This window comes from Diabrotica virgifera, chromosome 8 (assembly GCF_917563875.1).
Source record: "Diabrotica virgifera virgifera chromosome 8, PGI_DIABVI_V3a".
In the NCBI taxonomy this organism is placed as follows: Eukaryota; Metazoa; Arthropoda; class Insecta; order Coleoptera; family Chrysomelidae; genus Diabrotica; species Diabrotica virgifera.
This window is the reverse complement of record NC_065450.1, coordinates 79,434,977-79,449,016: the sequence shown is the minus strand read 5'-3', so window position 1 is coordinate 79,449,016 and position 14,040 is coordinate 79,434,977. Positions and strand designations below refer to the sequence as shown.

General features: G+C 32.7%; 1 protein-coding gene across 6 annotated transcripts in view; it reads right to left on the bottom strand.

Moving 5' to 3' along the window:
- The window catches only part of LOC126890592 (zinc finger protein 271-like), a 28,429-nt gene that overhangs the window by 13,048 nt on the left and 1,341 nt on the right, over nucleotides 1-14,040 (bottom strand). The window lies entirely within an intron of this gene.

Below are 14,040 nucleotides of genomic sequence, written 5' to 3'. Positions count from 1 at the left end.
GAACAACTTGTATGGGGGTGTACGTTGGGGTCAAGTTACTAATAACTACAAAGTGACATTTATCTTCTGTAATTTTTGGCTTTTGCTCTGGACTTGGTTCGAGATGTCGGGGCTCTTTAGTTTGGGTACTTGCGGTGGCATAAGATGTATTTTTCTTCAATATCTCTTTTTTAGTTGGTATATTAGATAGATTTTTTGTAAGACTGCTCATTTGATTTGAAATTTCACCGATATTTGAAGAGAGCCTTTCTAATCCCAACTTAATCTCAGTTGAATTTGTGTCTTGGATTTCAACCTTGATAGTCTCATCTGAAGAAGAGCCGAAAAAAACTGACGATATATTAAAAATGTCGTGTTCCATCTGCCTTACAGATTTTAAAACCTTTTCAGGATTCAGCAGGTTGTTTAGTTTGTGGATCTCGTCAATTTTTTTCGTAAGATAGTCCAGTTTGCCGTCTTTTTTAGTTAATAGGTCATAAGTCTCGATGAAAACAGGCAAATTGTCATTTAGTTTTTTAGTAACTTGAATTAAGGCCTCAAAGTTCTCTAAAGGTATTTGATTTTTTGATAAATTTGTAATTTTGTCATTTAAATAATTTAAACTTGGAGAGTCACATACGGTACAAAAGAATCTAAGATGAGAAGACTTTTGGTCCAATAGGGCTTTAGTGATGGTCTTGTTTAATTTTGTACATTTCATACAGAAGTTTCTTTGGCAATCTCCATTACATCTTAACTGGTTGTATTTATCAGAGTCAGAATATTGTGTAAGACAATGTTCACAAGTATACGTCATTTTCAAGGTTAGATGTGCAAAAATTAACTAGGTCGATGTGATGATGGTAATAAAAATTGAAACACTTACAGCTAGTATTCACAACACATAAATCAAAACAAATAACAAAACTTGTAAACACAAGAAAACAAATCAAAACATACATCCGTATACTTCCACTGCTGGAAAACGAATGAATGGATTACTTCTGCTTTATTGTTTGCTAAACCATTTGCGTTCCACTAGGCTATTCGAACAGATCTAATGAATTTTATTAATTAATGTTGTCAGCGTGGTAAGGATCATGCTGTTTTGATTCATTAGTTGGGTGAACATTGCTTTAAATTCTTGATTTCCTGCTCTTACTGCTTGGGCATATGATTGGATTCCATTCTGTTGTTGGTACTGTGATTGTTGACTCTGATACTGTGAAGTTGGTGCTGGGTTAACATTTTGATGTGGGTTCTGATTATGGGTTGTCTGATTTCCGCGTTGTCTATTATTTCTTACATTTTGCAAGTCCTTGTAAATTACGCAGCCTTTATAGTTTGCAGTGTTACACAGGGCATATTTTGCTGGTGTATTTCTGGGTTTTGTACATTCTGGCGTTGGATGTCTTCCTCCACATTTCACGCATGCGTAAGGTCTAGTACAATACGCTTTTGTGTGTCCATAACGTTGACAGCGCTGACACTGTGTTATATTTTTCTTTCTGTGAGGAGGTTCAAAGCTGACTTTCATATTGCCGATAGAATCCAGTGTATAAATGTGTTTGTTGTTTTCTTTCGGTTCTAGGTCCACATAGAACATTGACAGTGGTGATTTATTGACTCTGTGTAAGACGTTAATATTACGGACAGTATGCCCTGATTTAGCTAGTTCACTTTTTATTTCTTCAACTGGCATCGAGTGGTGTAAATTTCTTATAACTACCCTATAAGCTCTATCTTGTTTTGCTTGGTATGTGTGGTGAACTATTTTGCTGCTATTTAAATGCTGTATAAGTTTTCTGTATGACTCAATAGTTTTTGTGTTTATTTTTATTGTGTCATTTGGGAGAGCTTTCGACTGGTAGTCTTCTGCTTTAATGACTGTCGATAGGTTTTCAGTCATCTTTTTGATATCATTTACCCCATAGATAAATATAGGTGGAGGTTTAGGTGTTACTGGTGTGTTATTATTATCAGTTAGGTTTTCTAATGGTTCAAATCTGTTGTTTGTACTCACTTGCATTGTTGTTATGTTATCATCTTTGGGGTTTGCTTTTCTTTTTTTTGTAATTTTTTTGACTGTTGGCCAATCATGGACATTTTCTATGGTTTCGTCGTCTTCGTCGCTTGAGTTTTCCATGACAACTTCCTCTCCACTGAGGATGTATTGGGAAGCATTTGATGTATTCGGTTGATCCATTGGAGGTACAGGGAGGTTTTGGTTATATTGGTGATTATTGTTTGGGAATGGAGTAGGCGGGATATATTGGTTTGTTGTCTGTTGGCTGCTCGGGAATTCATAAAATGGGGGCGATATTACTGGAGATTGTTGAGGCTGTGTATATATTTGGGGCACATTATACAATCCCCCATTTGGCACTTGATTTTGGTGGTACATTTCCTTAATATAGTACGCCACTGAGTTCAAAATTAATCACATAATAGTCATTTAGAATTAATCACTCAAATCGTTTTTTACTTTTTATTTCACTAATTACCATAAATAAACTAGTCCCGGCCGATAGCCGAGACCGGCACAAAAACTTGGAACTTGGATCTCGAGAGCGATGTGGTACGTCTTTACTACCCGGAATCCAAATACACACTTCGGTTGAGATGTGCAACTGAAATTTGGTAGGTTTTAAAAGGTAGTTATTGAGAATTTTTTGACATACAATTAAAATTTTTATATTCAACATTGGCGTGCATACGGGATGTATCTAAAATATTTATACCCGTATGCACGCCAATGGTGAATATAAAATTCTTATTTGTATGCCAAAAATGCGCAATAACTACCTCTTAAAACCTACCAAAACGAAGCATTTGTGGACATATCTTTATAAAGCAAACAGTCATTATTTTTTCATGCAGAATTACCCCATAAAGTTTGTCGCACTTATTTAGAAACACCCTGTATTAATGCAGAACATGGCTAGTTGTTAAAGTACCTAACTTTTTTATTATCCAACATATGCAAATAAATCAAAAAAGAAAATGTTAAGAAAGTCTAAGGCTAGAAGTGAGTTTTAATTTCACTATTTTATTTATGCTATAATATTCCACAGCCGAGTGTTCCGAACTTTAAGGAAAAAACACAGTATGATTGTTACACCCGGTATAAAATGACATTTACTTGTCTAGCAACAATATTAATAGATTGCGATTCTTAAATAATAAAGCTATAAGATACTAAAAAATCACTCAAATCGGACAACAGGTTTAGGAAATTCGAGGCATCAAACGTGTATAATTCATCTAGTGTCCTATTAATTTTTTGCCCGCCAGTGTATTACTGAAAATTCTGAAATAATAATAGCATTCATGAGTAGTAGACATTTATTAAATAAATGGGGTTTAAATAAATCAGATTTTTTACCCGCGAGGGTTAGAAATCCTCGGTATCTGATTCTTCTCTTCATCATCAGAAAAATCCCATTCCGAATCTGTAACTTTTAAAGTGATGACAAGTTTTTCCATATTATTTTCTGTTGTTGCTTGTTGAACCAAAAATCCTTGCTGGCATTTTTTGCATAGTTGCATCGGCCTTGCCACTCAATTGGATTAAGATCTGGGAAATATGGAGGTCATCTTAAAATTTTAAGACGTATCGTGTGATAGTCGCCTATTTGAGTACTTGATTTGAAAATTAAGGTTATTTTGCATATTGTCTGTGTTGAGTGAATGTATGTTTCATTCTTATACACTATAGGGCGATCTTCTTCTTGGTATTTATTATCAGCACTTAAGTAGTGTATACGAAGCTTCTGGATGACATATCTTTTCATTAGAAGTCTTCGATTTGTTATTTTCCAACGGAAACCAGTGTCCCTTATAATTAATCTTCTAAAATTTCTTAAAAACTACCTTGACCGCCTCCAGCATCTCTGAATTTAGACAGAATATTTTTTAGCTAAGGTACTTCTGCATTGCTCGTGTGCAAATATGAATAATAAGCCTCTTTGTCAATGTCTTCAAAAGTTTGCTTCTTTTTTCTGTTATATGTTTTCTTGGAGAGGAAAACGAGGAGCATTGTCCTGCAATTACATATATTCTATTAGTGGCAGCATAAAGCAGTTGCTATGGATACCAAATAAAATATGGTATACGTATTTGTTTACTACTGCTTTCTAGAAGACATAACTTGTTCAATTTTAGTTTGTTCAACCGAGACTCTATAAATTATTGTACTTTCGGAAACACCTGTCGCTGCTACCTCACGCGATTTTATGCTATGATGAAGTATTGTAACACCTTCTTCAGCTTCCTTTTTCATGAAGCTAACACATTAGCAATTATTTTTCGACTTTGACTATTAATAGGTTGTCCGGATATTTGATCTTAAGCTGCATACTACAATTAAATAACACTAATATTTAGATATATCTACTTTTTTATATTACAATTATTATTTTTCATTTACCTTTACAGTTTTTAATTTTAGAGTTCGAAAAAGAACTTTTGCATAAAATGAATAAAACTAAAATAATAACAGAATACACAAATACAAAACGTAGAATGACAACAATAAAAAAAATCAAATTTAAATACCGCGAGTAGGAAACAATGCAACACTAAAAATTCCGAGCTGATCATTCTTTAACATCTACTCACGAATGGCTTTGCTCAACACCCACTTTCAAATTTGTTTCGGCGCAGTGACAACTTTATTTCACGAGATATATGTTCGCCTGTACTTAAGTTTCGTTCTTATAGACCCTAGGGGAGAGTGGGGCACATTCAGCCTGGGAGCACATTCAGTCACTGCAAATAATTTAAGTAAGCAGAATTTTTCTCTAGAAATGTGCAACAATCCATCTTCACTTTAGTTGTTGGTATTTCTGCAATAAACAGCGTCCAAATATTTGTTTTGTTTTAAGTGTGTTTTTTCAAGCTAAAGATATGTTTTTAAACAAATATATTTTATGTAATTTAGAGTTTCTGTTGCTGCCCACATATTTTTGTAAAAATTTGCTCACATTAAATTGAAAATCGCTAAGCTTTGTTTTTAAACCAAGAGGAGTAAACTAAAAAGACAGATTCACACCCAAGAAAGTCACTAGAAATATCACAAATACATCTTCTTTTGGGTTGATTATATCGGCCTATGACGGTAATCCATAAATATTATATTATACTAATACGCCACTAAAGAGTTTTAAAAACAACTGTTTTTTATATAAAAACAGACTAAAAATCTAACAATTAAAGGAATAACGCAGAAAATAATTTAATAATAAAATAATTTAATTAACCTATGAAATGCCAATAGTGTCAAAATTTTTTAAAGGTCATTAGTGTCAAAATTTGATAACAGTGGAGTAAACTTGCCTGAGGTTGGACCAATTACAAACAAGCTTTACGGCGCGGGAAATTTGAATTACTCCTCTTGGTTTAAGAACAGACCAGAAGGTCACAATAAATTTTTCATGCTTGCAAAGTCAGACGGGGTACTTTCGACCGGCCTAATGGGGTACATTCTGCAGTGGCCGATTGTGTCCCACACTAATTTAGTAGTAGTGATTGTTTTGATACTTTTTTGTATTGCAGTTGGTAAGAAATCACCAAAATAAAACAGATCGAGCAAATATAAGTGAGTAGCATATAAAAGATGCTCTACAAAATGTCTTTTCAAGAAATGTGTCCCAAAGAGGGGCAGCCAGAACGTTTAATTTAAAAAGACAAACTTACATTAAGAACATATAAGTAATGCTTAGAATTTGCAATGAGATCTGGAATACCGGAAAGTGGCCAAATGACTGGGGTAAACTCACGTTTATCCCCATATAGAAAAAAGGTTCTCCGACAGATTGCAGTAATTATCGTACAGTAGCGTTGATATCTCACGCGAGCAAAGTACTTCTAACAATAATCAATGAAAGATTAAAATCCATTCTCTTACCGCAAATTCCACAAGAACAATGCGGATTCGTCCCAGGTAGGGGAACAAGAAAACACATTCTTAATATTCGTCAAATTATCGAAAAATCTCGAGAGTTTAACATAGAAACATATTTGTGCTTTGTTGACTACTCCAAGGCCTTCGATAACGTAAAATGGGATAAAATGTGGCATATACTTAAAGAAATGGGTATACCAGAACATCTAATCTATCTATTACAAGCACTTTATGTAAATAACACCGCTAATGTAAGAGTTAATAATGTATTTTCGAAAAACTTCAAATTAAAATCTGGAGTGCGGCAGGGATGTATAATATCCCCATTCTATTCAATATATATAGTGAACACATTATGCGTCAAGTTTTTGAGGAATGGCAAGGTGGAGCAACGATAGGAGGAAGAAAAATAAAAAACCTGTGTTATGCTGATGACACTGTTATATTGGCGTCTTCACCAGAAGAACTGGAAGAAATTATGAATAGGCTAGGAACGGTTAGTACAGAATATGGTTGAAAATAAATATACAGAAAACCAAAGTAATGATCATCGATAGAATCCGAAACAACCAACCGGAGATAAGAGACTTGGCAGGTTACAAAGTGGTCAGACAATTTAATTACTTAGGCTCCGTTATTACTAACAGTGGAGGATGCGAAGACGAGACCTGTAGGCGCATCATAATGGCCAGATCGGCAACAGCCAAACTCACAAAAATATGGAAGAATACTGACATTACAAAAAACACAAAATTACGCCTTGTTCGAGCGTTAATATTTCCTACCGCCACCTACACTTCAGAGACTTGGACCGTCAAAAAAGCAGATGCAAAATATATAATGGCATTTGAAATGTGGGTCTACCGGAGAATGTTGCGCATACCATGGACCGCACATCGCACAAATAATTCAATATTAGCCGAACTTAACATAAAAACTAGACTCAGCACAACTATCAACCAAAATATACTGAGATATTTTGGACATATAACTAGAAGAAGGGAAGGCATGGAACGAATGATAGTTGAAGGCAACGTAGAGGGCAGAAGATCCAGAGAAAGATCTCCATTACGATGGTCGGACCAAATAAGGGACATGACTGGTTACTCATTCTCCGAAGCAAAACAACACGCACAGGAGAGAAAGGATTGGATTGAAATAGTCAAACGACTTACATGACGCCACTACATCCTTACGAAGGATAACAGATAGAGGAGGATATTAAGAACAATGACGGCTGAAGAGTTTTTACAAAAGTGTGACGATGATGGATACGAGAGCGAAAATGCAAGAGTAGGTAAGTTGATTGTTTTTGTGTTTTAAATATTTTTTTGATATACTTTTGTAATAATTATAATAAAATAAATAAATAAATAAACACATCCTTACATACATACATACAGTGCGGTGGAATAACTGTTGCCCCCCACTGTTAACTTGCTTATTTTAAGAATATAAGCAAAACGCTCAGACAGGTCGATTTTTAAACTAACCATAGTATATTATCGCATCAACGTTTCGAACTTTACGCGATCCCTCTTCAGGTGACAGCCATAACGTTGATTTTTTAAATGGTAAAGTACATCATGTGACACCCCATTTAACAGCTTTTGAAATACTGATTTCAAAAATGTATAATACTTTAATCCTTTTTGAGATCGTAGGCGCAAAATTTCGGTCGAACACTTTCTAAACGCATTTATTTTTTTAGAATTCTGAGAAAACTAATGAGTATTTTTGAAAAATTTAAACGCAGAATGAAAGATTAGATTATTACCGAGGGCTGATAGTCCCTTAGAATAAATAAAAAGTTTCTTTTGAATGATATATTTGAAATTAAAAATCACACTAAATTTTCTCTTTTTTCTCCACTGTGACTTATTAAAATAAACATTATAGGAGTTCTCAGGGACTCTGAACTATCGAGAATACTGTAATATTTCATACTGCGTTTAAATTTTTCAAAAATACTTTTCAGGTTTCGAAAAAAAAAATGATTGCATTTAGAAAGAATTCGACCGAAATTTTGCACCTATGCTCTCAAACAGGATTAAAGTATTATACATTTTTGAAATCAGTATTTTAAGAGCTTTGAAATGAGGTGTCACATGATGTACTTTCCCATTTAAAAAAATCAAAGTTATGGCTGTCACCTGAAGAGGGATCGCGTAAAGTTTGAAACATTGATGCTATAATATACTATGGTTAGTTTAAAAATCGACCTGTCCGAGCGTTTTGCTCATATTCTTAAAATAAGCAAGTTAAAGGGGGGGGCAACACTTATTCCACCGCACTGTATAAACATAGATGAATGAATACTCTATGTTTCTAAAAGGCAGAAAGAGATTGGCTACTTGGCTTTATGATAAGGCACTCTATGAAAAGAGGTCTCGGATTTAATAAAACAAGAATGGAGGAATTTTTCCAAAATTGCAAGATAGTGTTACAAAAACATAATTTTAGCACTGATCAACTTTGAGGAGTAGGAGGGTGCAGTACAACCGGTTCACAACAGAGGGCTTCCAGGAAAAAAAACTGATCAACTTTAACTTGGACGAAACAGGTGTAACAACAGTCCTACCCCCTCCCAAAATTGTAGCACCAAAGGATAAGAAGCAAATAATTCTAGTATCGTCAGCCAAAAGAGGTGAACTTGCAACAGTTGTAGGAGTTATAAGCGTTGTAGGAAACGCATTACCACCGATTTACATATTTTCCAGAGAAAGAAATACGAAGACTATTTATGTGAGGCACCGAAGTGTAGCATTTGGGAATAAGTCTGGGTGGATGACTAAAGACCATTTTATTAAAACTCTGAGGCACGTTGTCAAATACACAAAATGTGATAAGGAAAACAAAATATTATTGCTGCTGGACAACCATGAGTCGCACACCAGCCTAGACACAATACTTCATGGGTGAGATAATGGAATAGTAATGCTTTCGTTTCCTCCACATACTTCCCATAAACTCCAACCACTTGATGTGGGAGTTTATGGTCCTTTTAGTAAATGCTCCATTGCCTTAATAGTCCAAGTAATGAAGCTTAAAATAGGACAAAACCTCGCAATTTTTACAGAAAGGATCGAAATGCTTGATAATTTGAGAATAAATAATGGTTAGTCCAAGGATCAATAACTATATGATGCCGAAAGGCGCTTTTACCATGGGGGTGGTTGCCACCCCATCTCGGGGGTGGAAATTTGTTATTATATTTTGACCACAAAAGTTGGTAAAAACATTCATCCTAAGCAAAAAACGTTCTATACATTTTTTTTTTGTAAAATTAATAGTTTTCGATTTACTCGCTATTGAAAGTGTTGGTTTTTAATCGGAAAAACCAATGTTTTTAATAAGCTTTCTGCTAATAACTCCAAAAGTTTTCGTTTTATCAAAACAACTTTATCCAACAAAAATATACCTTTTGAAAAAATAAACAAAACTGTTTTTTTTTTTAATTTTCTTTAGGGCCAACAGTAATCGAGATATAATTTATTATATGTTAGCTCTCCTTTGTCAAATGCTAAATATTGTAGTTTCAAAGTCAAAAGACGGGAAAACTATGCATTTTTCAAGGATAACTTGTTGAAACTAATTTAAAGTATTTTCATCTATACCTAATTTTAAAGTATTATAATTTAAAATATCTATCTTCAGAAATAAAAAAAGTATCTAGCTTAAAAATTAAGTGACTTATAATGAAAAGAATGTCAGTCCCTATTTTTTTCAGCGAAAAAGTGATCGGAAGCAACCTCCTTATCACCACCCTAATTAAAATTAGTCATTGACCTTATTTGGTCTTCTTTATTTATGTATTATTAATCGGATCTAGAAGTTTGACTGGTTTAGAATGAATAGTTTTTTAAAAAATGGAGTTAAAAGCGAATAAATTTTTGTAGTTTGGAAAAATGGCTTTTTCTTCAGAATAGAAAGATTAGCATCAGAGATACGAAAAATATTTCAATATGAAATTGTAGCTTATTTAATTCCCAAGAACCTGGTTTGCAAAAATTTTTTCTACAGTAAAAATTGAGTGAACTATTTACAATTAAAACTTGTAATAACATGCAAAAACCACCTTTACCAACCCTTTCAAGACCACCTCTTTTTGCGACTGAGCATTTTAAAAAGATTGAATATTAATAGATCTTGTAAAAATCTACAAAATTATTTTTTGCCAAACTTTCTAGGATAAAAATTAAAAAAGTTAGTTAAAAAATCAATATATTTTTTTGAAAAAATAAGGAGAAATCCAATTGGAAGCATAATAATGTAAGTTGGCAGTGTTTTTAGTCATTGGCCTTATCATTCTTCTTTATTTATGTATTAGAAATAGATCCTAAAAGTTTGATTGGCTTAGAATGATTAGTTTTTAAAAATCTAGAGCTAAAAGCGAATAAGGAATTATTGAAGTTTGGTAAAAAATGCCATTTTCTTCAAAACAGGGTTGTTTCGTTTTAAACATTTTGTTTTAAACAACTGCTTTAAACATGTTTTAAACATTTCCTTATATTTAAAACAGTTTTTGTTTAAAACACTTAAATTAAACAAGCGTTTTCTTTATTAAAATAATAAATAAATATGAAAAAAATTCTCAAATACATTATACAAACTTTTTAACAAACATATTATTTATTAACTAATAAATGGAATGTAACAAAAATTGGAAAACTTAAAACATTTTGTGTACAAGAGTTAATAAATTTCTCAAAACTATTCCAGTCTCATAGTAATCTTGTAATCTAAAATTATCGATCTGATATCTGATCAGTCAAGTCATCACTGATGCAATTAAGCTCTTTAAAAATTGAAACCAACTTAGCAGCTTTGACATTGCTTAGCCGATTACGTAGTTTGGAATGGTAAAGCGTATGTTGAGGAGAAGAGTCTTTCCTATGTTAGCTGACGATGCATTAGCTCTGTGGAGCTGTTAAGCAAATTCCAATCCTGTAGTATTTATATTTTTCATAGAACGCCACCATGGCTATAGTATTACATAAATGTTTAGGAAACATAATATGGTTTAATTTAAAGGGTACACACTTTGCCTGGTAATTAATAATAATTGGCAATGCTTCTGGATGATAATTTATTGTCTGATAATTTCTGTTTCTTTATTTAAATGGTCAAAGCCATTTCCATACACTCCTTGAAGCTCCTTCGTATCACGTACAAAAATTCGCTGTTTGCATGTTTCAAAAAAACACTAAACACCACAAAATAACTTACAGTAGTTATTATTGCAATAGTCAACTTGCAATACGAATTTATAAATAGTAAATAGTCTGGGTTCCCCCAGGCAATAGCTCCTAATTGCAATTGGGTTTCTTATCTATTATGTTACAGAAAAGTTAAAATCAAAGTTATTAATATTATGTTTAGAACATATGATTTAAACAATGATTTATTTGTTTAAAACATAAAATTTAAAATAAAAAACGCATGTTTAAAACAAAAAAAAATGTTTAAAATAAAAAAACATGTGTTTTAAACATGTTTTTTATTTGTTTAAAACGTAAAAGTAAAAAACAAAATAAAACAAGTTTAAAACAAGAAAAAAACGTTAAAAAAACATGTGTTTTGTGTAAAATTAAAAAACATGTTTTTTTGCAACCCTGCTTCAAAATAGAAAGATTAGCATCAGAGATACAAAATAATTAAGTATGAAATTGTAGGTTATTTAATTCCCAAGAACTTGGTGTGAAAAAATTTTTTCTACAGCAAAAATTGAGTGAATCATAAATGAGTATTATCGAAAAACATTGATTTTTTCGATATAAAAATAACATTTTTGATAGCGAATAAATCGAAAACTATTAATTTTATCAAAAAAATGTATAGAACATTTTTTGCTTAGAATGAATGTTTTTATCAACTTTTGCGGTCAAAATATAATAAAAAATTTCCATCATAAAAAATTTTCGGAATCATAGATTTTGATCCTTGGACTATCCACTACTTATTCTCAAATTTTCAAGGAAATCGATCCATTCTGTAAATATTGCGAGGTGAAAAGCTTTGGTTCCTGGACTATAAATAAGTGGATGATAAATAATCCGGGGAAAACTGTAGCTGTTAAAAATATCCCAAAAATTACAAAACAATTATTTTTAGAGGTATTTTCCCTTAGAAATATTACAAGCTCCTTTGAAAACCAGGAATATGGCCCCTTAATTTACAAGCATTTAGTGACGCAGATTTTGAGGCCACTAAGGTCTATAAGAATGAATCAAGATGTGAAAATATCTCAGATCAAGATGCAGACTTTGAAATAAATAATCAGCCATCTACTTCAAAACGTGTCAGTGCAGTCCTTGATGACTCTGTGCAAAATAATAATGAAAAGTGGGGGATCGACAGCGACAAAACAGTTCCGAGCAAAATTCTAAGTACTCAATATGTAAGACCTTTCCCAATAGTTAAAAAACGTCAAGATAAAAAAAGAAAAATTAATGATGAAAAGAAAAATTAATTATGACCGATCATATTGACTGTAAGTACGCCAATGGTGAATATTAAATTCTTAATTTTGTGTCAAAAAATCCGCAATAACTATCTCTTAAAACCTAACAAATTTCATTTTCATATCTCAACTGGTTTTAAAGCAATAGGTAAATAAATCGTCAGTTTGTAAGAAAAAATTCAACATCCCGTATCTCAGAAACGAAACATTTGCGGACATACGTTTATAAAGCCAACTGTCATTATTTTTTCATGCAGAATTACCCCTTAAAGTTTGTCGCATTAATTTAGAAACACCGTGTATTGATGAAGAACATGTCTAGTTGTTAAAGTACATAACTATTTTATTATCCAACATGAACGAATGAATAAAAAAACACAATGTTAAGAAAACCTGAGACTCAGGGGCGTCATTTGGGCGTCCAGGGGGGCATTTGCCCCCCTTGGCCCTGAAAATGACTGAAATTTACAAAAAATACATCAATATTCATCATAACATCATATATAATGTATTGTATATATAGTGCTTGCCCCCCCCCCCCAACAAAATTTCAAATGACGCTCCGGTTTTCTCAGTGAGACTATAGTTGGGTTTTAATTTCAGTATTTTATAAATGCTACAATATTCCACAGGGTGATGTGAACTTTGAGAAAAAAACACAGTTTGATTGGTACACCCGGTATATGATGAAGATTTACCTGTTTAGCAACAATATTATTACAGTGGTATTGTTAAATAATCGGGCTATAACATGCTCAAAAAAATCACTTAAAACAGCCAACAGATTTAGAAAATATGAGACATCAAAAACGACCAAATTTTTAAGTGGGCCGATTTCTATGCACGTAAGTTTAGTATGTTCTACACTACATTGTCCATTTTGCTCACTTGCATCGTTCATGTTTGTGTTTGTTGAAGCTTTTTTTTGTAATAAGGAAAAAAGCAAGACATTGTAAATAATACAACCAAAAACTAATTCAACCACTTGGAGAGAACGAATATAAACTACAGAGCAACTGGTTTGATCTCAGAGTACAAAATTTTACTGATACAACCAATACTTCACCCATTTCCAACGGGTTAACCCCTATATTTTGGTGGCTCAAGGGGAAATGGATTTTAAAATTAAATATACATACCTTTATAAATGATTTTAATTAAGTATTTTTTTAAAGCCTTTCTAAAAATAAAATATATACCTAGTGATATACAATAAAACCTCCGTTAACCGAAACCTTTTAACAGAAACATCATTTAACCAAAATGGCTGACAGTTTCAATAATTTCGTCAATAAAAAGAAAATTTAAAGAAAGCAATAAAATTAAGGAAAATGCACATGTTTAGAATCTTCTATTTTCTGTTGTATTTTCCTTTGACAATGGTGCTTTGCAGCTATATCTCTCCAATACTATGTATGTAAGTTAATACAAGAACAATACAAAAAACCGAAAAATTATTGTTATCCGAAACCGTCTCCCCCCCCCCCATTTATTTCGGTTAATGGAGGTTTTACTGTAATAGTATATACTACTATACCGAGCAGAACCTTAGAAAGGGCCAAGAAAACGTATCGGACAGATGCAGGTGTTCATAAATAAATGCCTAAGGAAAATTCTTAACATTTACTGGCCAAACCGCATATCAAACCAAGAGGTATGGAAAAGAACCAGGAATCTATATCTAATGTAAAAG